The 26,179-nt window shown below is 43.9% G+C and overlaps 1 long non-coding RNA gene across 1 annotated transcript; it reads right to left on the bottom strand.

The window, feature by feature from the left end:
* Window positions 1-598: 598 nt before the first annotated feature.
* LOC125946747 (uncharacterized) lies at window positions 599-19,232 on the bottom strand. The gene is made up of 3 exons (XR_007467844.1): window positions 19,192-19,232; window positions 18,522-18,596; window positions 599-665 (listed from the first exon to the last, which is right to left on the bottom strand). It is a non-coding gene; the product is annotated as an uncharacterized LOC125946747 (long non-coding RNA).
* Between the last annotated feature and the right edge of the window lie 6,947 nt (window positions 19,233-26,179).

Genomic DNA, 26,179 nt, shown 5'->3' with positions numbered 1-26,179 from the left:
TAACCTATGAAAGCCATATAGAGAAGTTGATTGTACTCCGCAGATTTCTCGATTACCTGATTGATGACATGGATATGATCCATCGTAGAATATCCCTTCCTGTAGCCAGCCTGTTCTCTTGGTTGGCTGAAGTCAAGTGTTGCCCTGACAAAACACATATAGCTCCCTAAACTGTTTAACAATCTGTTTGTCGCATGGCTCATTCGAGAGACGCCAGTTTCTTGGCGGTGCGAGGTGACTGTGGTTATGAAGTTGAAGTGGCTCCTACTACGAGATCTTGCAAATACTCATATAAGGCCGTCACTTCAGTGAATAAAGCTTAGAGATCACACGAGGTTTCTTCAAGTGCATTATGAAAAGTTATATATACCTATTTAGTTGCATGCATGAGTGGGGTTCGGAAAGCTGGTCGGGCCCCAGCCCGCCCCGGAAACATGAAAACTTTCGGCCTATGACTCCCGGGCAATATTGTTAGCAGTTGCGCCACGATTTGTGTATAAACTCGGCTTATTCAAGGCATTTACAAACATATTAGTAATTTAGGAGCAAATTTTAACTTGATGAGAGGGGAATATTTTGGCGCCAACAAGGACTACTTACGCTTTTCTGCAAAGTCTTGTGATAAGCTTGTATACGAGTCTTGGTTTTCATTTCTGTGGTGATGCCTACGGGATGTAAAAGATACATTAAACATAATTTTACAAATTTTTATAAGAGACAGGAACAAATATTAATTTTCAGAAGTGCTTCTACGCAATGTCAGAAAAAGTTTGCAGTACATTCAGCTGCAACTTCTTCATGTGCGGTAAGTGATATTCTTATGCAGAAATAACCGCGGTGGAGAGTGGTCAACCTGTATAGAAATCTGGAGTCTCAGGTTATTGCTACAGCCTCACAGAATTTTCTCGATGTTATCTTTTGTGGTCTAGAGCAAGATTGGTTTTAAAAATATTTTGTTGAAAATTGAAGCATTTAGAGTCCCGAGAAAGAGCGAACACAAATGAGTTACCTTTGAAGTTATAGAGAAACAGTGGAGCTGCATGCTTGCAACTTCAATTAAGTCAATAATAAATGAAACGGTAAGCTACACATTCATTATTAGAACTCAGCCTATTTTCCTCCAACGCAGTGGTGCATCCATTAATACAATTATTTTGGCAACGAATTTCTACGAAAAAATTGTTACAGTGATGTTTCACTTCGCGAACGCGGGCGACGTGCAAGCGTATGGGTGCTATAGCACATATTAAACGGCCCCTTAACCACCTCCAATATATATATATATATATATATATATATATATATATATATATATATTTAAATGTCAAGTAAACACGCGCATCGAGTTCAGAATGCCGTCACGATCAATTATGCCAGACGCTGCAACGCTACGCGTCGTGGGCGCCCCACAACATAACAAAACAATGCCATGCTCCTCTCCGAGCCTTTCCGGTGTCCCCAGCGGTCGTCGTGATGTCACCCGGGAGCATCTTGTAATTTCAACGGGGGCGACGATGTCGATTGGTCGAGTAAGAACCGACGACTTCCGGTTGCCGTAGAGAGGATGAGACCAGGACCCATTTGTGCGGCAGCCTCCCTGCCACTGATCGCTCTACGGTACCGATATCGTCGCTAGGCCTTCTCCGGTTCATTTCAAAGCTAAAGCGGACGGCGCTTCGGAATGAATCACTGACGCTCACAAGCTGCAATATTTTGTTACCGTTGTTGCCACTCTGCAATAATTGCACACAAAGAAGAAAATACGCTGATATTATCGGCGCCGTCGGTTGCGATGCGAGCACAGCCAAGCGGGTCGTTTGCCGTTGGTAGCGTCCACTGCAGCGGAGCCCGACAAGTATCGGAGCTCTCGTAAGTGTTTAATGTCTGGCAGTGTATATCGTTTTTTATGTACAATTTACGCACCACTCTATCTAGCGTGAATTATTTTGCTTGGAACAGAAGCTGCAGACGATGTTTTCGTCGCCGGTGGCGGAGGCATGCAGCTTTGCTGTCGTCGATTGGCCCCTTGATTGTGCTTGGGACGGTGCACCGGCCGAACTGCCGTCTTCTTTGGACACCTCTGGCGCGGCAGACGTTATATGGTTCTACGGCACTGGAGGCCGGTTCGCCGTCGGTATATTTGCCGCTAGCGTGGACGTGCCTTACAATGGAAGTGGACAGTGTTTTGAGAAGGGCGTTGGCGATGACGTATGCCACGTGTCATTTGGAGGAGCACTCGGCGATTAGTAGAGACCAACCAACGAAAGGAGAGTAGCAAAAGAAATAGAGAAACGCGCGAGGGCCGTGTTTCGATCATCAAAGGCATGTAACTCCGGTATCACAGCACCATTTCGAAAAGTTCTCACGGCTACGTGTTCATTGTAGACTCGTGTATAACTGCAACTAAATTTAAACCTCTCGGCGGTATAGGAACCCTTTAAGATAACGGCCCTCGGAGCGCCTCGACGGCTACACAATCCACATCGCAGCTCGCTTCCAAGATAGGGCTCGGGTGGCCACCCCATAAGCAGCAGCCGCCGGAGTTAAACGAATCCCGCTGGTGGGAAGACGGTGCGCTTTCTCCCCGCTGTCCTCCCTTGAGCGCGCGAGACTGAGCCGCCAACGTTAGCACACTATCGCATGCTGTCGCACGCTGTCACTCGCACATACAGCATACGCACAGCATACGCACAGCACATGTAGCAACTGCCAGAGGTGGTCAACCCAGCGCGCCTCCGTCTACCCTTTCTCGTCCGCGAAGCTTCGCTCCTTTTCAGCTTCCCAGCTTCGCTCAACGCCCCCTAGACTTTCCTGCATCTGGCGTTGTTTTGCCGCGCGCTCAACGCACTCCTTCCTACTTTCCCCGGCGTGCGATTCTCTCCTCCAATTCCAGGCGCCTCCCTCCCCCCCTTCCTTCGCGGCTTCACATTAAACATTACACTAAAACATTCACACTAAAACAGGTGGCGTGAAAATGACAAACTCACAATGATGCTTACCGCGCCAAGTCTCAAATGAAATGTTCAATTTCAGGTTACATACCAAGGGACCAAAGTAAGGTGTACTTTTTTAACAAGAACTGTTTCCGTAATTTTGATCACAGGCACAAATCAATTTCTAATTGAACGTTTTTAATTTCTTGTGGAATTGCTGTTAAAACGTTGTAGTTGGTGTATATTGTGTACAGTATAATGAACCAGATATTTCAGAATCTGTGCGAGCTATTCCAGTAAAATTAGCGAAGATCACATTAGGCGATCCACTCAATCGTATTACCACGATGAGATTATTATAAACTGACTAGCCAGCAAATAATCATGGAATTGATCAAAATGCTACTAATACTGTTTCAACCAACCGTCTGATATAACTGAAATCAAGCTCTTCATCAATACAAATCAGTTTTTATTCACGTATACATAAGTCGAGCAATATCCACAGTTTCTTTGGACCCATAGCAAAAGTCGAGCATTCGGTCTTATAGGAAACTTATTTCAGACTTCAACATTGCTAAAAAAATACCAAAAGAAAGTAAATAGAAAGTACACGGACTTCATTGCAGCTTCGTGACATGTAAATGATGAAGCCAGTAATTGCGGCAGTGTAATAATTTCAAGCGAATATTACCCCCAAAATGGAAAGACAATCAACGTTAGTATTTTGGGCATCTGCAGCGGTATATAAAGTGCTAGGATGGCGGGCTCTAAGTATTGCACAGGTTTAAACTGTCTGACTCGTTCAAAAAACATTATCTTGGTGTATTATTATGTATCATTCACAAAAGCGGCTCCAAAAGATACATGTAGAATAACGGAGATCACTATATTCAAACCAGCGCCATCAAGTTATCCTTCGCAAGTGTGTTTTCATAACGATGAAAAACGTCGATATGACAGGAAGCCTCATCCTCACACTAGTATGAGCACAAGGAGGAAGGCGCCAGACCATATTGATAGAAATAATAGTTTAATGAAGGTATTGGATATGGGAATTTGACAAACAGGACTTCAACACATCTATTATTAATTTGCAGATTTAATTAAATACATGAGCGAATCATTTCAATGCATGGAAAAAAGCATTGTTTTCTGTGGTGTATACAAAGCTCGATAGAAAACTGTTCCAATCTCAGACAGTTGTAACAAAAAAGGAATAACGGAAGAAGTCATCCCAACAAGAAAATTCTCTGATCTTCAAACAAAGATCCAGTCGCTTAGATATGTAGTGTGATGCCAAGAAACATTGTTCGCGGTTTGATGCCTGTTTTAGAGAATAAATATCGTGGAAAAATTTTAATCTGATATGCCCTCTACGATCCTGCAGCTATAGCCATTTATGTTTATGTTTACTTTCTCTCATGCTAAGCGGCCGGCTATAGTTACCGAGAACAAATCCAACTGCCCTATTCTGGATTTTTCTAGTTTACTTATAAGCTCAGATGTGTGTGGCTCCCAACAAACACATCCATATTCAAGTATTGAACGTACATGACTGAAATACAGCTGCGTTTTTAAGTTACTCGGTAAATGACTAAAATTGTGCCGGAAGAATCCCACTACTGATGCTGCCTTATTTCCAATATAGTTAACATGCTTGTTCCATCGTAAATCATAAGTAAAAAAGACACCTAGATATTTCAATTCCTTGCTTATGTTTTCAGTAAAATCATGAATTCTGTACCTATACTGATGATTAGCTCGTTTTCTTGTGAAGGTGACGTGAACAGTTTTATTTATATTTAATGACATACCCCAACGCACACACCAGTCTGCTATAGTCTTTAAGTCAACTTACAGGATTTGTGATTAGGAAATAGCACATACGACTCTATAAACAACACAATGATCGGCAAACATCCTGAATGAAGACTGTATACCAATTGAATATCATTAATGTACAACAAAAACAATAGTGGCCCCAACACTGAGCCTTGGGGAACTCCCGACGTAACTGATGCATATTGTGAAGATACACTGTGCCTCTTTCCGCAATGACAATAAACAGCCTCTTTCCGCAATTACAAATATTATCCACACTATTATTTTACCATCGAAGTTATAAGCTTTTAAATGAAAGGATTTACGGATATCTATGAAAACGCTGTGTACAACTTGTTGCTTATCAATTGCCGAGGCTAGATCGTGAATAAACTCTACCAACTGTGCATTGCAAGATAAACCACGCCTGAAACCATGTTGGCTGGGGCTTAGGAGATTTTTTAGGTAAATGGGCCCTAACGCAACTGTATTTTACATGCTGAATAATTTTGCAGGTTATACTAGTTAAGAAAACTGGTCTGTAATTCTGAACGCAGTTTCGCACACCACTCTTATGTATGGGCACGACTCGCGCTAATTTCGAATCATCGGGCATGTCCATTTCATTGAGATACTTCTGGAACAACCAGGGATAATAAAGCATAACGCTTCCGCACAATTCCTTATGATAGCAGCAGGAATGTCATGAGCGCCGCATGCCTTAGCCTGGTTCACGTCTTTTAATAATTTACGGATACCATCGACACAAAAGGTAACTTCCGGCATGCGGTCTATTTCCACAGGTAAATCAAAACAGACAGTACGTGAGATAGACGGCAAAAACACAGAAAAATAACGGCTAAAAATTTCAACTTTAGACTTATTATCATGCACAATCGATCTGTTGTCCTTGCCATTACGCTTCACACACCTCCAAAATTCTTTCGCAGCCGCGCGCCCTAAAGGTGCCTAATAAAATTTTTCGTCCATCCATCCATGCTGAAAGTTTTTCTCCTAGATTAACAACAAGTCCTTAGCGATGTCGGACTTTTGTGTAAAGTTAATTTTTATTGCTTTCAGCAGGGCCAGATGCTCTGGCAAATTAGACGCCTTGTATATGTGATAATTCCGTCGCTGACGTCGAACAACAGCTCGTAACGCTGTGTTAAACCAGGGTTTGTCTCGAGCTCCCCCACTTGATATAACTCGTGATGGGACAAAAGCTTCACGTAGTTCAAACATTTTCAGTTGAAAAGCATTCCGCAGTTGTTCGATATCTAGATTTTCTGCGATTGCATCAAATGTTGGAAAGAACGACTCGAAAGCAGCGCTAATCGCCTCGTAGTTGGCCCCGCTATAGGCATAAATCGTCCGACTAAAGAACGCCTGCGTGAGCAGCAGAAAACTTGTAAAGGCCACCGCCATCTCGCCGGTTCCACGCCCCATCGTCATAGTGTTGCTCCGGTGATTTTGTAGCCGATTATTGAGAGCGTCAACTCCCACTTGGCAATGTTTCCAGCTTGGAATCGGAAAACGTTTAAATTATTCCCCGGCTGGACACTGTAGTAGCTCGAAGGCCTCGAACAAATCAGTTGAAGACGAAGAACCGTTGTCGACCAATTCCAGGCATACGTCGTCCAACGGAAATCCATGAGGAGGACTGCCGTGGAAAAGTTCGCCGAGAACACCTGCGTGAGCAGTAGAAAACTTGTAAGGGCCACCGCCATCTGGCCGGTTCCATGCCCTATGGTCACAGTGCTGCTCCGGTGATATTGTAGCCGACACTTGAATGCGTCAATGCCCACTTGGACATATTGCCTGCTTGGAATTGGAAAACGTTCAAATTAGTCACCGGCTGGACACTGTTGTAGCTCGAAGGCCTCGAACAAATCAGTTGAAGACGAAGAACCGTTGTCGACCAATTCCAGGCATACGTCGTCCAACGGAAATCCATGAGGAGGACTGCCGTGGAAAAGTTCGCCGAGAACACCTGCGTGAGCAGTAGAAAACTTGTAAGGGCCACCGCCATCTGGCCGGTTCCATGCCCTATGGTCACAGTGCTGCTCCGGTGATATTGTAGCCGACACTTGAATGCGTCAATGCCCACTTGGACATATTGCCTGCTTGGAATTGGAAAACGTTCAAATTAGTCACCGGCTGGACACTGTTGTAGCTCGAAGGCCTCGAACAAATCAGTTGAAGACGAAGAACCGTTGTCGACCAATTCCAGGCATACGTCGTCCAACGGAAATCCATGAGGAGGACCGCCGTGGAAAAGTTCGCCGAAAACACCTGCGTGAGCAGTAGAAAACTTGTATGGGCCACCGCCATCTGGCCGGTTCCATGCCCCATGGTCACAGTGCTGCTCCGGTGATGTTGTAGCCGACACTTGAATGCGTCAATGCCCACTTGGACATATTGCCTGCTTGGAATTGGAAAACGTTCAAATTAGTCACCGCCTGGACACTGTTGTAGCTCGAAGGCCTCGAACAAATCAGTTGAAGACGAATAACCATTGTCGACCAATTCCAGGCATACGTCGTCCAACGGAAATCCATGAGGAGGACCGCCGTGGAAAAGTTCGCCGAAAACACCTGCGTGAGCAGTAAAAAACTTGTAAGGGCCACCGCCATCTGGCCGGTTCCATGCCCCATGGTCACAGTGCTGCTCCGGTGATTTTGTAGCCGACACTTGGCAGCCTCAATGCCGACTTGGACATATTGCCTGCTTGGAATTGGAAAACGTTCAAATTAGTCACCGGCTGGACACTGTTGTAGCTCGAAGGCCTCAAACAAATCAGTTGAAGACGAAGAACCGCTGTCGACCAATTCCAGGCATACGTCGTCGAACGGAAATCCATGAGGAGGACCGCCGTGGAAAAGTTCGCCGAAAACACCTGCGTGAGCAGTAGAAAACATGTAAGGGTCACCGCCATCTCGCGGGTTCCACGCGCCATCGCCACAGTGCTGCTCCGGTGATTTTGTAGCCGACACTTGGCAGCGTCAACGCCCACTTGGTTATGTTGCCAGCTTCGAATCGGAAAACGTCCAAATTCGTCACCGGCTGGACACTGTTGTAGCTCAAAGGCCTCGAACAAATCAGTTCAAGAAGAAGAACCGCTGTCGACCAATTACAGGCATACGTCGTCGAACGGAAATCTATGAGGAGCACCTCCATGGGAAAGTTCGCCGAAAACCCCTGCGTGAGCAGTAGAAAACTTGTAAGGGTCACCTCCATCTCGTCGGTTCCACGCCGCCTGCAGAACTTTTTGTTCAAAGGAAATAAGGTGTATCGGTAAGCAGGTAAAATTCTTAATTATAGTTTCGAAGAATCATGCATGACTGCACGTCTCCTGAATCAAGCAGCAGTTATAAAAGCTGATACAGGAAGGATCGGGAGAATTGGACCACTCAGGACCGTTCTCGCCAAGTTTCCCATAATTCATTCATAACTAATCCTTTGTGACCAAGCACCCATACTAATCAAATAATTTTGAGGGATATCGCATAAAACTACGAAAAGTCGCGAAATATGAGAGCCACCTTTTGCAGTGAGAACTGAGCATAAAGAAAAGTATCTTTTACTATTACAACTTCCGACATCGATGAGTTCATTTTTCATAGAGCCAATGTAACTGCCCGAAACCACAGTTCCTCAATACTTTTTCTGGTCACGAAACTCCGCGGTCACTCTATGGGAGAGCTTGATTAGTCGCATGAAGCCGCCGCGCTCTGGTGCCACCGCAGCTGAGAGGCCACCTTTCTCCGTGTTAAAGGGACACTAAAGAGAAACAGGAAGTTCGGCTGGAATAAAAGAGGGACCTTCAGGAACGCATGCCGTTTTTGTTGGGTGCGAAAATATGAGTTATTAGCGGAGAAATTCGGAAACAAAGACCAAATATCTCTTCCTCAATTTCTCTCACCCTAGATTTGGCGCTGAAGCAGTGTCGTCACAGATTGCATTGCTCTCAGCGAATCAGAATGCGCCATGATACGTCACCGCTTGCGTAAACGCCCGAGGCGCTGGCCTGGATGCATCATGGCTGCATGCATGGTCGCTGCGTTTGCGTTCGCCGCGATGGATACCGTAGCTGCCACTGAACCTTGCAACGAAGAGCTCGCCAGGAAAGCAGGACTGCATTTCAGCGATATTCAGTGAAACGGAGCGCGAAATGATCCTCTGTGCTCGAGCGGTAGGTGTTTCCGCGTGCGATGGCGGTGAGCCGCCGGCCGCGCCGGCGGTATGCAGAGCTTCGTTTTCGTCGACGGGAGGCGAAGCGCCCGGTCCGCCAGGCGACGATATTCCCGACAGAACAAGCGTAGAAAGTTGTGCACGTACTCGGTATGGTTATTTCGTGGCTTTATTTAATGACATTCAGCACTCACCAAGCCGCCAGTTTGCTGCTGCATGGGCACCGGTAGGAGGTTTGATGAAGGCCGCATTGAAGGAACAGTTGCTCGAGAAAGGACTGGCCTCTGGGGCACGCCAATATACTTTCCGAGGGTAAGATTATACATATAATCCGAGGGCGAGAAATGCAGAGAGCACACCATCGGTTTCTCTGCCTCTTTTGCCGTTTTATCATCGGCAGAGCACTGAGCCATTGCGAACGCCGGGGAGCCGGGGCTCTCCGAGCGACGCCACATGAAAGGACACAATCGAGTCAACACTGCCGCTGCCCCTAATCAAGCGCCTTGGGCCATTTATACAGCCCTCAACACTACACACACGAGGCATTTTCTGGCTGTTTCCCGCGAAGTCAACGTTTTTCGAGCCACGCAACACGCAACCAAACACCGTAGAGCGGAACAGCCGCGCGCGACGATGCATTGACCAAAAACGAAACTACGAAACTATCACGGCCGCATGTATCGCCATGCCATTTTTCTTATTTATTTAATTTTTGTGCTAAACTTGTACTTCCTCGCTTGAAACGGTTTAAAAAGTTGGCAAATGCTGTTTATGTACGTTTAAGGTGTATTTCATTTTGCATTTTATAAACAGCGATAAATCGCTCTCGACCAATCGCGACCGGCCTGCGTTTGTAATCTCCGACGTCACATCACGTAGTGCGGGAATTTCGAAGGGGCGTCAGCACCTATTCTTCAGTTTTTCGCTATTTTCTCGCTTATTAAACATCTGTTTGCAGTAAGAATGGTATGGCTGTGATCGTGAAAGGATACTCTACCATTTAAGCTCAACTTCCGGTTTCTCTTTAGTGTCCCTTTAAACCCGAAGAGACTGCAGATGCGGCCAGCATGGGCTGAAAGTTTGGGCGCGTACTTTATATTTCTATGTGCGTGTATGTGGGGCTGTGCGTGTGTGTGCGTGCATACGTGTGTGTGTGTGTGTGCGCGCATGCGTGTGTGTGCGCTTGCATGCGTTTGTGCACATGTGCGTGCGTGCGTTTGAGTGTGTGTGCGTGCGTGCGCATATATGCTTGTGGGTGAGTGCGGGCGTGTATGTGTGCGTGCGTGTGTGCGCGTGCATGTGAGTGCGTGCGTGTGTGCGTGCGTGTTTGTGCGCATGTCTATGCGTGCGCGTGCGTACGTGTGTGTGTGTGTGTGCGTGCGTGCGCGTATATGCTTGTGGGTGAGTACATGCGTGTATGTGTGCGTGCGTGTGTGCACGAGCATGTGTGTGTGTGTGTGTGCGTGCGTGTTTGTGCGCATGTCTCTGTGTGTGTGTGTGCGTGCGTTTCTGTGTACGTACATGAATGTATGTGTGCGTGTGCATGCGTGTGTGTGTGCGTGTGCGTGCGTGCGTTTGTGTGTACGTACATGAATGTGTGTGTGCGTGTCCATGCGTTTGTGTGTGCGCGTGCGTGTGCGTGCGTGCGTGCGTGTGTACGTGTGCCTGCGTGCGCATGCACGCCTGTGTCTGTGTGCGCGGGTGTGTGTGTGTGAGTGCGCATGCGTGACTCTACATTTGCTTCAATTAAAGCTCGCAATTCAAATGCTATTTTGCGTCGCAGTTCGCCAAGGAGGTATGGTACTGAGTGGAAGGGACCGTCAATCCTCGTTACTCTGCTCGTGCGAGCTAGAGAATTATAAGCGCAGTGCTGAGTCAGTCGGGCATATTTATCCATTTGTGCTTTTATAGGCTATATTGTCAACGAAAATCGAATTCGAAACTTTGTCGCACAATTGGAATAACACTCACGAAAACTAGCAAAGATTGCGATACATGAAATTGACGATAATTTCCTTCAAGCAAGCGTTTCATTCACGGCTACGATCTGCCGATGTACCTGTTCCAAACTAATTCTGACGTCCTAGAACATGTTATGGTACATGCGATTAGAATTGTCACCATCGCCTGAACGGCTCGAGTGCAACCGGAATTCGGTAACTGCACATGACCTTGAAATCAGGTTCTCGTTTACTGGCAACGTCACGCTGCTAGTGTCTTATTATTTGTACAGCGCATAAAAGTCGCTTAAAAGATTTTAATCGAAGCCGGTTGGGCCAACTAACGACAGATTTCTCAGTAAGAATTCTATGCGCGTCGTCTGGTGACATACGGAGCCGCCAGCTGACTTTGAGATTGTTTACTGTTTGTACGTGCCTTGATTTCGGTTAGAAAAGACTCTCAGATGTTCAACTTTGGATACTGTAACTGCTACGACAAAATAGAATGTAAATAAAATCGAAAAGAAGCTCGGCTTTTGGTCTCAACGTGAGGAGAGAAGAAAAAATACCACCGCCGCCCGCGGAAGCCGCTCGGCTAGGTGGCCTTTATTTTACTATGGCGCCCCTAGTGGCAGGCGCTGGCTCTATATTAAACTGAGGCGGGTGTTTCGTGACCAGAAAAAGCTATTAAGGGACTATGCCGAAACTCAGCTAAAAATAATTGTAGGTAGTCAGGAAGTGCTAAGGAAAACGTGCAATCAAAAGCGGAAGAGGAAATTCCAATTTCACATTTTTATTTTGTTTGCGATGTATATGTTGCTATGACTGCACCTAAATTTTAAAATGCAAAGATATATTTTGTATTATCCCACTTAATTTACTGTAAGAAATATGTATGTTTGGAAATATATCGTTCGTTAATAGGTCGTCTGTTAATAGGAGGGATCTCACATATTCGTACATCTAAAGGATAAACCAGTGCCTGTACAAAGACGACCTGAGGAGTGTAAAACCGAGGCCAGAAAGATTTAAAAAAATATTACGGACTGATAAATGAAAATGATTGGTAATTTTATAGGCGAAATATGTGGCTGTAACAATGGACAGTTAATAGCCAAAATCTTCCCAAAAGAGACTGTAAGCGTGCTTCTAGGTATTGTACAATTTTGGGAACGAACTTTGGTAAGCCAATGCATACGCGTAAAACTTAATATTCTAGAAGAACAAGGGGATGAACGAGAGCTGCAATTTATCTCTGGCGTTGTGCTGTCTAGGCACAGCTTCCTAGGTTCACATGAGTGTGCCGAACCATGAGCGTGCAATCAGGTTCCAAGAGCGTGCCATGAGAGGCCACAAGCGTGCCAGCGAGATCTAAAACCAATTTGGCAAGGGGGGAGTGCATTTTCTGCTCTACTAATTTCATAAGACGAACATTCAGGATCATTTATAATAATTTAACCAAATTTTAAGGTAAATCAATTCGGCAAATATTATCAAGCCTGCATACATCACTGATATTTTTAAGAACCGGGACCATTTTTGAAATATATCCACGAAATATACTGAAATATATCCACGAAAAACTTTGGTTGTATAGTTTGCTACATCTAAAGGGTGAGCTGTGGACTATTATAACAAATTTTTAAACATATTTGAGGTTATTCGGTCAGCACGTGAGGTGGAATGTGGCAGATTTTCCATTGCCGTAGCAAGTTCCAACATGGTGATCTGAGTAAAATCATCTGACCTAACTTGGTAAATGAAGATAACAAGGAAGTGAAATGACTTTCTAAACCCTTTGCGATTTCTTCTATCTGCGTCATTTTTTCTCCTGTGAAAATTATCAAATCTATGTTACTCGGATGCGGAAGTATCTTTCTGCCAGGAAGAAAATTGAAAAGCACTGGCTTGTTTTTATAATCTGATAGAAAATCGAAATGTTTGCTATCATAGTCGTCTTTAGCTTTAGAAACAGTATGTTTAAATGTAGTTCTGTAGAATTTATAATGACCCCAATATTTTGGACAACGGTTATTAAGCAGCTTTCTCCAGGTTGCTTTCCTTCTTGTATAAGCACCTGAACAGTCGGCATTTCATCAATGGCTGTAAAGTAACCGTTACTAGATCGAACTGCAAATTTCGATTGCTTGCTAGACTGAATACTTGCTAGTTTTCGAAGGCTGAATAAATAATCTTTTTTTTTGTTCACTAGAAGCATCAGAAAGGGACGAAATCACAGCCCGCAAGGTCTTTTTCAAGGTATTGTAGTTTAGGAAAGTTCTAACTTGATCATCCATGGTTGTAATATAGAGCGGCCTATTTCAAAGAATATTGAAAGATGATCCCTAGTCGAGGCACAATCAACAGTCGACCACGAAAACCCCGAGGTACTACGACTACAGAATGTGAGATTGATTGCAGATAGGTTTTGACCACGCACGAATGTAGTTAACCTCAAATTTTCACGAGAAAAGTAATTGCCTAATGACCAAATCTACAAAGGGTTGCCGCATGAATCTGTCTTTAAACTCCATGAAACACTATGTGAATTCTAATCTCCAGTATGTGAAACACCACGCCGGCAGCTAAGCTAGAACACTATCAAGAAAGTGACTGCCCTACACACCATAAGGAAAATAAGTATTTACAATATAAATTGGGCGACATCCAGGAAGAATAAGTTCAATAGCCAAAATTTCGCATTCAGTATTCATCAATTCATATAATTTCTAGTTTTATCACATATCTTTGCAGAAATTATTTGTGAAATAATAATTGCAAATTTTTCTCGTTGTCAACCTAGTTTCCTGTGATATTATTGTGTCTACATTATTTGGTTAGTGAGAGGAGACAGCTGTACAGAAGCTGATAACATTGAGCGGAAGTGCCACTGAAGATTTTTCAGCGATGCCATCATGAAGAAGGTGCTGCAATTCAAAGGGAGTTCTTTGATACAACATCCTTCAAAGTAAACTTTGACTGGCATTTCCTAGACTTATAATAAGGTAATGAGGAATAATCCTCACTGATAGTAAGGTTATTTTTGAACCCGAGCGTTATGTTCTGCATGGTTTATTTCAGAATATTCGATAGCCTCGTTGTAAGAAACAAAGTGAGCGAGGGATGGCGTGGACTATTAGGCGCTGTACCATCTCCAGAAATAGTTGTCTCCCCGTTTGCATCGCCAAACTGTTGTCCCGAACCTACGAGCTCATTTGCTAAGGAACACAGACTAATAGCTTGCATTAGCGTATTCATTTGCAGGAAAATAGCCTGTGAAATCATTTCACCAAGGTTCACAACCAACTGATTCATTGCCTTAGCCACGGCCCTTTCAACAACATTTTCTATGACTGAAGTAAGAGATAAGTCAGGTACTGTATTCTGTTGAGCTGCAGCTCTAACATAGCCATATGTTCTTGCTTTTACAATATATATAGCTTCTCTTCTGGAACAACGTAGTTTGTCCATAACTTTGAGTACCTGAGCTTCTTGGGCCCGCACAGAACAGTTCAAGTAATGAGCCGGATGGTTTGCATCATAGAGGCAGCTTCACTCGTTTTGAGCAGTACAATCACTTGGAGCGTAACTTTCCCCGCATGCGGAGCACAATTGGCATGATATACATCCACCAATACTACGGCCAAATCGCCAGCGATTGCGAAATTGAAGTAGACGCGCCGAAAATGGCTCTACTTTTAATGCAATGGCCATACATTGATCTCTTATAAGAAGGAAGTGCCAGCAAAAGTGGCTATCACTATTGGTGTTGTTAACATGGTGCTTTCCATGACACAATTACAGCGATATGCGGCAATCACACCAGCCGCAGTTAACTTTTCCAATGTTTCTCACGGAGTTAGACCAAAGTCACCTCGTACCACCACCTCCTACCACAACCACCTCCCGTTGGTGAACACGATATGAGTAGGGATAAAGCACTCACCGCAGTGGCTGTGAAGTTAGATAACAGCTTGCGTGCGAGCCTCCTGCAGTGGTTGCTAGGCAACAGGTCAGCTGGCGGTGCGGCCACCGGCCCCAGCGAAACGTCGAGAATGTGGCCAATCTAGCTCTCGCTACAATATGGCTTCAATATGTAAACCACCCACACTAGTGTAAGACATTCCTGCTCTGTAACTGAGCAGTTACACTCTGTAGCAACATTCAGTTAGGTCTAATAGGCAATGGCATGGTTCTGACCATGTTGGTGTTAAGATGAGATGATGGCGATACCCTGACCGCTAGCGTCCGTACAGACCTCTGATGGAGCCGATAGGTCAAAGCGGGCCAACATAGGCCGATGTAGTGAGCAGGTTGGTGAGGTTAGGGAAAGCGTCAGCTTCTGTGGGGCTTCGTGTAAGAGGCACGTCTTTCTGTTGAAGGTCTATAAACGGTCATGCAGTCGTTGCTAAATTTTACACAAAGTGTGTAATTTAGGAACACAGTCCTCGAAAAACTTCAAAAGTCTTTCGCTGATCGAGGTACAGAAAAACACATAACAACACAAATGTTTTCTGAGTCTTGTTGTATGCCATATGCGTAAAACACACGTCCCAGCGCAGTTATTTGTCGGTGGTCAAAGTGGTATTTAGACCAACTCAGTTGTAGCCGTGCTTTGCAGAACGCATGAAAAGCTGCCAAGAGGTGCTGAATACTACTCTGAAACCTTGCATAAAATACGATTACGTTATTCAGATAGCGGAGACATGTGGTCCGTATAAATCCCTGAAGCAATGAGTCCACCATTCCAATCTTGTTAGAGCGTTGCATAAGCCAAACAGCGTCGGTTTGAATTGGTATAGACCGTCAGGGTGAAGAGTAACAAACGCTGTCTTCTCTTGGTTCTGCTCGTCCGCTCCAATCTGCCAGTAATAAGATCTAAGGTCTATGATGGAAAGTATTGGGCCGCATGGAGGCACTCGACAGCATGATCTATGCGTGGTAAAGAATAAACGTCTACGATGACGACAATACACGCAAAACTGCCAGGTGCCATCTTTTTTTTGGCAAGCATGACGGGAGACGCCCAAGGACTTTACTAGGGTGAAACAATGCCTTTCGGAAGCACCTTCTTGACCTCTTTTTGGATAATCTGGAGCTCTGATGCAGACACCCTATATCGTCGGCGGTGCAACGGGAGCAACGTCACCAGCATTTATGCGGTGCTTAACAACTGACGTTTGTCCAAAAGAGCGATTGTCAAAGCAAAAAAAATTAAGCCTGTTCCACGTTTGTGAACTCTGTTGAAATATCGGAGCTCTGCAAGCGCGGGCACTTTGCGTAGTGGGCATGAGGCTCGCCTTCGGAGCGTGAGTACACGGGTTCAAATCTAGCCTCTTTCTTTTTTCTCTCTATCTGTGTTTCTCTTTCTTTATCTGTGTCACTCTCTCGCTTGCTGTCATTTACTCTTTCTCTCGCCCGTACCAAGATGTGTTACAATAATCGGTACAATGCAATCATATGGTTTCCGTAAATGCATGTTCTGCAAGCGTGGGTGTATACCTTACTGGTTATGACGCTCGCCTTCGGTCCGTGCGTACCGGGGCTTGAATCCCGCCTCGCTAAGTTTATCTTGTGTTCTTTATTTCTTCTCTCCACTTCGCTTGAAACTGCGAACAACACCGCTTCGTAGGGATCAACCTCGACCTTAAATAGCTCCGCTGTTAAAATTCGTGGTCGGTAGCCAAGAGGCGGCGTAAAGCCGCGGGTCGCTCAAGCAAGTGGTCCGTGGCGATCATGTGCGTTCATATGGCGTCGACGCAAGCACCACGCTAAGGAGGCTGGGCAGCTTGGAGGCGGACTAAATTGCAAATGTAGCCGTGCGGTCCTTTTCTACAGCCCGGAGGGTTGTCAGTGACATGCCTTTCGGAGGACTTCATTCAGTGAACGGGCTAAATGGTTGGACGAGGTTGCTCCAGGACGGGTACGATCGGCGCGCGTGGCAGCGACGAAATATCAGAAGGTCCCCCCACAGCCCACAGCTTTGGGACCTCCTCCTGTATATTTCGTTGCCATGTATATTTTAATTAGCGAATGAATAAACGTTTATTCTTTAAAAATGTCTCCAATTTAGCGGCAACAGAAGCAGATCGGCATGTAGTCGGGGCTTCTCCAATCAACTGGGTAAAGAAACGGTACGGGAAGTACGGGTCGTCGTGAGGCACACTGAACGGCACCAGTCGGGTGTAAGGTCGCCAAAAGAGCACATACTGAAGGAACACCCAGGTTGCCAAATTACTTATGCATAACTGTTTGAAAAAGAGAGATGGTCAGGGCTGAATGATGAGTAGCAGGGTTGTTTTGTTGGAATGTAGTGGAGCAGGACACGCCGCCTCAAGTACGCGTAGAACGATGGGTGTCCCCTTCTCATAGGAATGAGGTGTGGCGACAAAATTGACGCAGAATGACCCTGCAGTAGTATTAGGGAGATAAGAAAACTGAGCAGTTGGTGGCTATTGGCCTGAGGATGGCATCGATGGTGGAGACGTTGGTGTAAATCAGCAAGTTGAACGCATCATCTCCAATGCCCTTCAAAACATGGCGCACTTTGTCTCTATTCGGAATTTTCTGGTCCACTTTTCGGCGGAGAGTTAGCACGCCTTTTATGTAGGTGACAAACGGCTCCGTCGAAGTCTGGGCGCGGGTAGCGAGCTCTTTCCACGCTGCCAGCTGGTGGCTAGGCGAGTTTCCATAGAGATTGCAGCGATTTTGCTTGAAAACGCCCCAGCTGGTTAGCTTTTGCTCGTGTGTATGAAACGCGACATGCGGCGTTCCACCCAAGTGGACAATTGCATTTGTCAGCAAGCTGGTAGGGCCCCAGTCGCGATTCCTACTAACACTCTCGTACAAACTAATCAAATCACCAAAGTCGAGATCATTCTGGGCCGACTGCAAGGTCGAGGAAGTGCAACATGTGTGGTAGCTGGAACTGATGTTGCCGGTGGCGACGAAGTGTCATCACCGGGTGCTATGTCCAAAAGCTGGATGGTACGGCCGCTGCGTAGTTCCATGGCGAGGAACACAGGGACCGTCCAACTACCAAAACGGTACGCGAGCAAAGCACTGTTGACCCAGAATATCCCTGCAGCGCACTGCAACGCTGGTCAGCTTAGCTAACAACATGCGCACATCTCTCTTCGTCATCGTTTTCGTCCAGACGACTGTTGTCAACCTTTTAAAATGAACGTGTGTGTCAATATTCAATCTTCCATGGTTTTTGTAAACTTCGAACATATTTTCTCAAACCACCTCTAAAGAAGACAGTCTCCTAAACAGGATTTGTAATGTTTTAGGACGATGGCAATTACACGACCGCTGTAGAAAAAAAAAAGAGCTGTGGCTTGCCGTGCGCATCGAAAACGGTGGCATTCTTCGCGGTGCCACCAGGCTGAGACTGTTGTGTGGGATCAGCATAGAAAATGCACCAGGAACGCGCTTGAAATGCCGTTGCCCGTGGAAGCCGACGCGTCCCTTCCCCGTGAGCTAGCACTGTTCGGCTCAGCCAAGTGGCCTATAATGCAACAACAGCTGTGACATTCCCTCCCATTGCAGCTCGCCTGACGCGTCAGGCCGCACCTTTTTTTTATCCAGGGGCCGTGGCAATTATAACATTATTGTAAAAACAGGGGCTTACTTGCTTGTAGTCCTGCAAAACAGTGCGACAAGTAGCCACCAGGAAATCGTGAAGGAAATCCTCACCATGGTGTCACTGAAAAACAAGAAATAAAGTCTGAAGCTTTTCTCTTGTGCCTCAAAGCTAGTTGTACTAGCCGTCTTCAAGGCTAAATTTAGAATATAAATTTGTATTTATTTCGTCTAGCTATTCCTTTTAAACGGAAAACGATAACAAGCACGAAATTAACGACGAAAGAATGTTACAAAAGTGCGGGAGAAAACGTGGCAAAAGCGGGTTTATTTGGGAGACTCATTAAACAGTCAGGCCCGGTACATCATGCCTCATAATTACATCCTGATTTTTGAACGTAATACCACAGAATCGAATTTAGAATTGTTTATTTTTGTAACAATCGTAATGAAAACATTTCGTTATGTTATAGAGTGTTCAATAATAATTCGCACCAAAGAAATTTAACAATACAGTGTCATGGAAAAGTTGTCAATAAATTAACTTTCATAGCTTTATAAAAGCACAAACAGATAAGAGAAGTGCCAAACATACACGTGCGGGCGCTGCAAGCATATGCTACAGAATCGGTGACAGGCCATAGACACATGAAATAACCTAATATAAGTCGCCCTTTTAGTATGTGTTCTGTAAATTCCCCTCGAAAGAGAATTCTCACCTTCTATTAGAAATTCATGGCGACTCACAGGTGCAGTGCAAACATTCGTTCCACAGGCACACTCTGCGCGCATGAGTTCCTTTCTTTATTGCCTCCTTATAATTTATGTGAATGTGTTACTGTATCTCAACCTACATGTGCCTATATTTTAGTGCAGCTCGAAATCAGCTCAACAATTGAACAAAATATGAATACAAAACATGAAAGTGGAACGATTCTTCGGCGTCTGTCCTAGGCTAGATTTGTAGTGTTTTTCGTGTTTTTTAATTTTTTTATTTTGTTTTGCTGATCGCGATTGTTATCGCTGTTGCACGCAATGCAGAGTTAGTTGAAATAGAGCAGTCGACCAGAGAAAAAGAGGTAAGAAAGTATTACTTTCCCAATAGCTTTGTTTGAGCGCAGCGAATACAAAATCTCATGAAGCGTACACTGGAAAATTCCAATGCAAAACATTAACACGTGTGCATGTCTACGAATAGACGATATACATAACAAAATTTGGCAGTTTCATGAAAACTGTGGAATACAGCACGAAGAAAGCACAATTACCGATATTATTAACGGAAGTATACTTATAGGGCCTTGCAGTCAATTAGCAAGGACTCTTACGATGAAAATGCGCTAGTAAAGGTGTGCCCGTTACACAAGATCAATTCCAAGAGTTATAAAAAGAAGAATAGTCTAAATATTAAATGCCAGTGGAGGGACCTGGTGCAAGGTAGCCACGGCATGACATCGAAGTGTTGGATAAGCTACCTACTGGCAAAATATAAAAAGATAATGATAGATGGCGGCAAGATGCATCGTTCACACATTGTTGACATTTGCCAGAGTTGTGTTTTACTACACCATTACTGAACTCTTGGGAGCCAGTTGCGGGCCTCACTTATGATTCTTTTCAACATTCCTCAGAAGCAATTATCTAACATAATAATCCCGGATATAACAATAAATACATGTGAAACTGTAGGAAGTTCTTCAAGCGCAATGAAAATTACAACTACTTTTGCCTGTACTGTTGGGGTACCCATGCAAACAAAAGCTTGTGTGATTTCTTTTTAGTATACCATGAATTTATGCTAAAATCCAGGATGCAGCATCAACATTGCACTATACAACTCATATGTACCTCTTCAAGTAAGTGTTGAAGCCCATAAATAGTTTCGACGAACAGGACCATAATAAGACTGTTCCATTCTCCCCACACATGAAATTGCTGCCTTCACCAGCTACACGCGGTACATCAAATTGGTTTTTATGTGCACAACATACGAGGTCCCTACGTTTCAAAACTATAATTTCTAATTTCTCACATAAATCAACTTGACCAACCTATAATTTGCCCCCTTGAGATAAAAAATGACAGTCACTTAAATATTCTTAAGTGATTTGAACGCGGAAGCTTAAGCACTTGTCTGAGATATCACCTTAAATTATAAGTAGACCTCAATTTAACCTAATCCACCTTATTTCCCGTTGCTCTAATTTGCACCAACCCTAATACACCTTATCCGCCTAAATCCAACTTAATCACATTATTTAACCTTAATCAACCTAATAAATTTTAAACCACCCTAATGCACTTTATTCCACTTTTATCCGCTTTAAAACACATTCATTCAATTTTGGGAGCAGTGAATAATGGGAGCAATTTTGGGAGCAGTCCTCTGAGCAGTGATAAATGGCCATGATGATGGAGATGCAAAGGAAACCCTCTTTTGCTGCCATTAGTCGAGAAAATGAATGCACTTACTCAGCTCAAAATATACTACTTGTTCTGCAAGAATCTATCGAAAACATGTCAGAAAAGTACGACGAGGTTTTAGAACATCTCGCCAAGCAAGACCGCGAACTTGTAGACAATAAGGCAAGGTTCTACTTGCAACAGTAGAAGAGTCAAGCAGCGGGAAAGAGGTACTAGACTTAAAAGACTTATATTATGACCTAGGGCAGCATGGTCGAAGGCAGAGCATCATTGAGAACCACGAACCTCAATCGGAAGAAAATGAAAATTTGCTATCTTGAATTGCCATGCATCAGTATACTAGGCCATGTCCGCACACACCTATACGTTAATGCTGCTTTTTCTACTTAAGTTCTTAATTCAGTAGGTGGGGTTCTGCGTCAACTTGAGAGAGAATGTACCTGGTATAGCTCGTTTCGATGATAACAGTGCCAGCGAGGCTGATGACTAGCTTTTCAAACATAGCATACGATTTAGGAACTTCTGGGCTGTCGATATGTTGTAAATGAAATGTTAGAATGTGTAATATACATAATAATATACACGCAGTGGATTTCTGAAATTCCTATATCCTTTTTCAGTTAATTTTGTTAAGGCAATTTAAAAGTAGCTCTTATATACTTTAACGAAAATCGTAGTTTGTTACCTTTTTAGCAGTAGACTTAGGCCAACAGTATCAAATGCTTTTTTTTATTCAAGAGGATAAGTGCTACAATCTTACTCATTCAACGATGTGTTCATCTTTTAGTAAGGGTCGCCGTGGCAGTGGAGGTAATGTTATCAAACAAGGCTGGTGAGAAGATAGCCCATTACACTTTTCATAAATTACAAAAAAATAATTGCGAGTCATTTTTCCGAAAATACTGTTAAGATGTACTCCCAAAAGATATTTACCTGCATTCGAGTCATGTGAGCAATTGTCACTTCTATATAATGCAACTGTATGTAATGTTTATAGCACGCTCTAGTTTCGAAGCTAGCTTGGATGCACGCAAACATATTTGTAGGCAAATTTAGCTCGCCCAATAGTTCTCTGTAGCAATGTCCGAGTGTTTTGTTTATTTATTTAACAATACTGTCAACCCTCTTGCGAGGGTCCTTACAGAGGGGGTTATAACGAAATATAGAAAAAATTGGAATAATCACAAACACAGAATACATCGGAATCAAGCGGCCCACTCGCACAGATAGTCATCCACACTTAGTTTGAATTGAGACAGATCAGTGTGTTCCACAACATACATCGGTACCTTGTTCTATATTTCAATTATGTTGGGGAAGAAGGAGTACCTGAAAGTATCAGTGTGAGTGGTGTAAGCTTAGATAGATCGATTATTATTAGTTCTGGAGCTCCGTTTACCAGGTGCCAGTATGTATGTTTGCTTCCTAATATTTACTTGGCCTTGGAGTATTTGGAATAATAATTTAAATCGATTTTTTTGTCTACGCGTTTCTAGCAGGTCCATTTTAAAAGAACGGGGAATTTCTGTGACTGAATCAGTCCTTGGATACCGGGAGCATATAAAGCGCACCGCGTACTTCTGAATTTTCTTTAATTGTTTCTTCAAGTAACTTTGGTGAGGGCCCCATACCTCTGACGCGCGCTCAAGAAGTGGCCTTACAAAAGTTTTGTAAGCGGTTAGTCTTCGCATGTAGCACCCTCCAATTTCTTTCGCAGGCACAATAACCTCCCCAATGCCTTTGAACAAAGATTGCCTATATGTATGCTCCACGATAAGTTTTTTGTTGTCGTGATTCCCAGGTATGTAAACTGACTAGTATTCATCAAAAACTTGTCACCAGTAGTGTATGGAAACAAAATACGGCCCCTTTTTTGTGGTAATATGTGTATATGTTGATTTAGAATAGTTTATTTTCATACTGTATTTCCTGCACCATCCGGTTAACGCCTTTACACAGTTTAAAACTTTAAGTTGGTCTGCCGTGTTTCGTGCTGTAGAATAAAATAAACAGTGATCCGCGAACAGTTTAAGATGTGCATCTGATTCCATCACAGCAGAAATGTCATTACTATACACGAAAAATAAATTAGTTCCCAGAAAAGATCCCTGCGGGACACCTGAGAGCACTCAGAGTTTATTAGTCCGTAAGGTTTAGTAGTAATTAATTAGTTCAACGACACTATGCGAATACATGGTGTTTCTACCACTGCATTTGTATAAAGACCCGTGTATCAAACTAGTCACACAAGAAATATATTTTTTTCGGCAACACCATAGTGTCTTTTCATAAAAAATAGGATTTTGCGTGCGCCGAATTATCAGTTCTAATGAGATTTCGTGATGTAATGACATTTACTTTTAAATGCGAAGCATTTTTTGGCGAACATTTGCTACTTTGACAGTATCTATCTATCTATCTATCTATCTATCTATCTATCTATCTATCTATTTATTTATCTATCAATCTATCCAGCGACCTACGTCTTTGTACTTTCATGGTTGTTTCGTTAACTTGGTATGTGCTCTGACAACAATATATATGACAAACATAAATGATATGTCATGGCATGAACATCATGACATGAGCGTCATGTAGGTCATGAGACAACCGCCTACGTCTTGGGGCTCTCTAGTCGTTTCGTTAACTTGGTAGGTACCAAAATTGTCATAGTATGACAGGAGTGTATGACGAACATAAGTTATAGGTCATGACGTAAATGCCATGACATGCGTGTCATGTAGGTCGTGACAATGACCCAGCCAAAAAGATTAACACTCAAAAATCACTGAAATGGATTCGGACGTGGCTACTAAGATAAGGAAGCACTAAAGGATGACGGTAGAAATCCGTCGTGAGTATGACTCTGCATAAATGACAATGATTCAGCGAAAAAAGATTAACACTCAAAAGCCAGTGAAATGGGTTGGGACATGGGTACTAAGTGAAGGAAACACTAAACGACAATGGTAGAAGTCATAGTCATGACTATGAGTGAAGAAAAATGAGAATGACTCAGCGAAAAAAGATTAACGCTCAAAAACCACGGAAATGGATTAGTACGTGGGTACTAAGTGAACGAAACACTAAAGGATGGTGGTAGAAGTAATAATCATGAGCATGACTCAGCGAAAGAAGATTATTACTAAAAAAATCACAGCATATCCACGGGGTGAATGATGATGAGTGGGCGAAGCTCCGGAGGGAATCATCGGATCTCCCGCTTAAGGGGACGCTAGCACAAACGCGTTAGAGACGTGCAGTACTCTCTAGTAAGGGGGAGCGGCCACAGCGTCTTACGCAGCCATTTACACATGCCGGAACGTGCACCGCGTTTGCCGACGCCATCACATGACTGCTGAGAGAGTATACCCCCCCGTATTCATAAACGCTCCTCGACTTGAACTTGACTTGCCACCGCCTTGGGCAGCGCGTTCGAAACGCGTTGAAGGTAAGGCGGAGAGGCCACAGCGTCTTACACCAACTTCTTACACGGGCCGTAACGCGCTAGCACAAACGCGTTAGAAACGCGCTAGAAACGCGGCCTTTCGTTAATGTTGGGTATTTATTGCCATCGTGGTGCTTGTGTCTATGTGTGCTTCGTGGCGTAGTGGGCTATCGCCGCGCGCTCGGAAGCGAGGGGTCCCTGGTTCGATTCCGCGCTATGGACACAACTTCGGAATCTTTTTTCTCATTTTTCTCAGACTGGTTACACACTACTACTACGACGAGGGACGAACGGGTGCCGCCTTAAGTAGCTTCGCCCCTAAAACCACTGAAATTGGTTCGAACATGGGCACTAAGTGAAGGAAAAAGCCAAACGTTGACGGTCGAAGTTATAGTCATGAGCATGGCTAAGGCTATCGCCGTAAGGTCTCTTAAGTGCAGCTAAAGGGACTCCTGAGGACTCATGACATGAATGTCATGACATGCGTGTCATGACATTCATGTACGTCATGAAAGAGCCGCCTAGGTCTTGGTGCTCTCGTGGTCGTTTCGTTAACTTGGGAGGCTCCCCGCACACGGCTTCGCATAACATCGATTCCCATATCTCTCCCATATCTCTGATCGATTCCCATCGATCTGCCTACTTTTTAGGCACCATTTCATGCGCGATGGCTCACATCATGCCTGAGGATGGCACTCCTTCTACCAGCTCTCATAATAGGTAGGCCAACGAACGTTAAGAAGTTCATTGCTGTCTCCAGCTAGTTTTAAAAGGACGGCACGTAGCTGCGAATTCGCGATCTCACATTCCTACTAGGATCAGATTCTTTACAAAATGAAAGGTGGACAAGTTGGCGTTTGTCGAAAAGCATGTTTTTTGTTTATTTAGGAAGATTCGCAAATATTTCACTTAGATTAGCGTAATATGCACATAAGGTCGAAAAAAGCTGGCTAGTAGAGTCTCACACTCTTGAGTGATATACGTCGCGAAGTGTTTTCTGTTAGGCAGTGAAGTTTTGTAGAAATCTGGAGTGGCGGTTAGGTCGTAGTCTAGCTGGTGGTACTTGGGTTTTTCTTAGACGGATCTTCCGCTCCTGTGAATAAAAGTAAAGACATGCAAGATATTTGAATTTAATAATTATCGCATTAAGAAGGTGAACTCAAGATTTTTGGCCGGAGTGTGACGACATAAAAGTTAATGCATGTTTACGTAGTTTTCAGCTGCCATGCTTTCCATACTAAGAGTGAACAGACATGTTCTAAACTATCAAAGAATCTGTTCTACGAGACCTCATTTCAAGGTACTCGCCATTTAAAATTGCGAACATTGTTCACTCAAATTCTCTAAACAACAACACCTTTTTTGTATGTAGATTATGTATTTTTAGCCCCAAATTGTTGACATAGAAATAATTGTAATTTCTCAGAGATTACCCTGCTTGTTTTCGACATATTCACCTACATGGTCACTGCGTAGTTTGTTAGAAATTGAATATATACTAATTTGTTGTATTGGTAATTCCAATGAGCACACAAGAATTATTGTTTACAGTGGAAGGTTTCGTGGCACGTACGCCAGAGTTGTTTACTTCAGCAATCACTTTCGATCTCAGATATACAAGTTTTAGCGCTCGAGTACCTATGAAAACACTTCGGTATTCCAAGGAAATTTTCTTGTATGCCTCCACAACGACAAAGGTCTAAAAAATATATCGTTCTGTTGGTCTACTTTGAGGACCTGCTAGTCTTCACAATAAATATGGCGCCGGGAAAGCCTTACCTTTATGCCGGTGATATAGATTGCATAATACTGCATTGTATACGTTGACAGGCATT

The sequence above is a fragment of the Dermacentor silvarum genome, chromosome 7 (genome assembly GCF_013339745.2).
Source record: "Dermacentor silvarum isolate Dsil-2018 chromosome 7, BIME_Dsil_1.4, whole genome shotgun sequence".
Lineage (NCBI taxonomy): Eukaryota > Metazoa > Arthropoda > Arachnida > Ixodida > Ixodidae > Dermacentor > Dermacentor silvarum.
The sequence above is the reverse complement of the archived record's forward strand: the minus strand, read 5'-3'. Positions and strand labels throughout refer to the sequence as shown.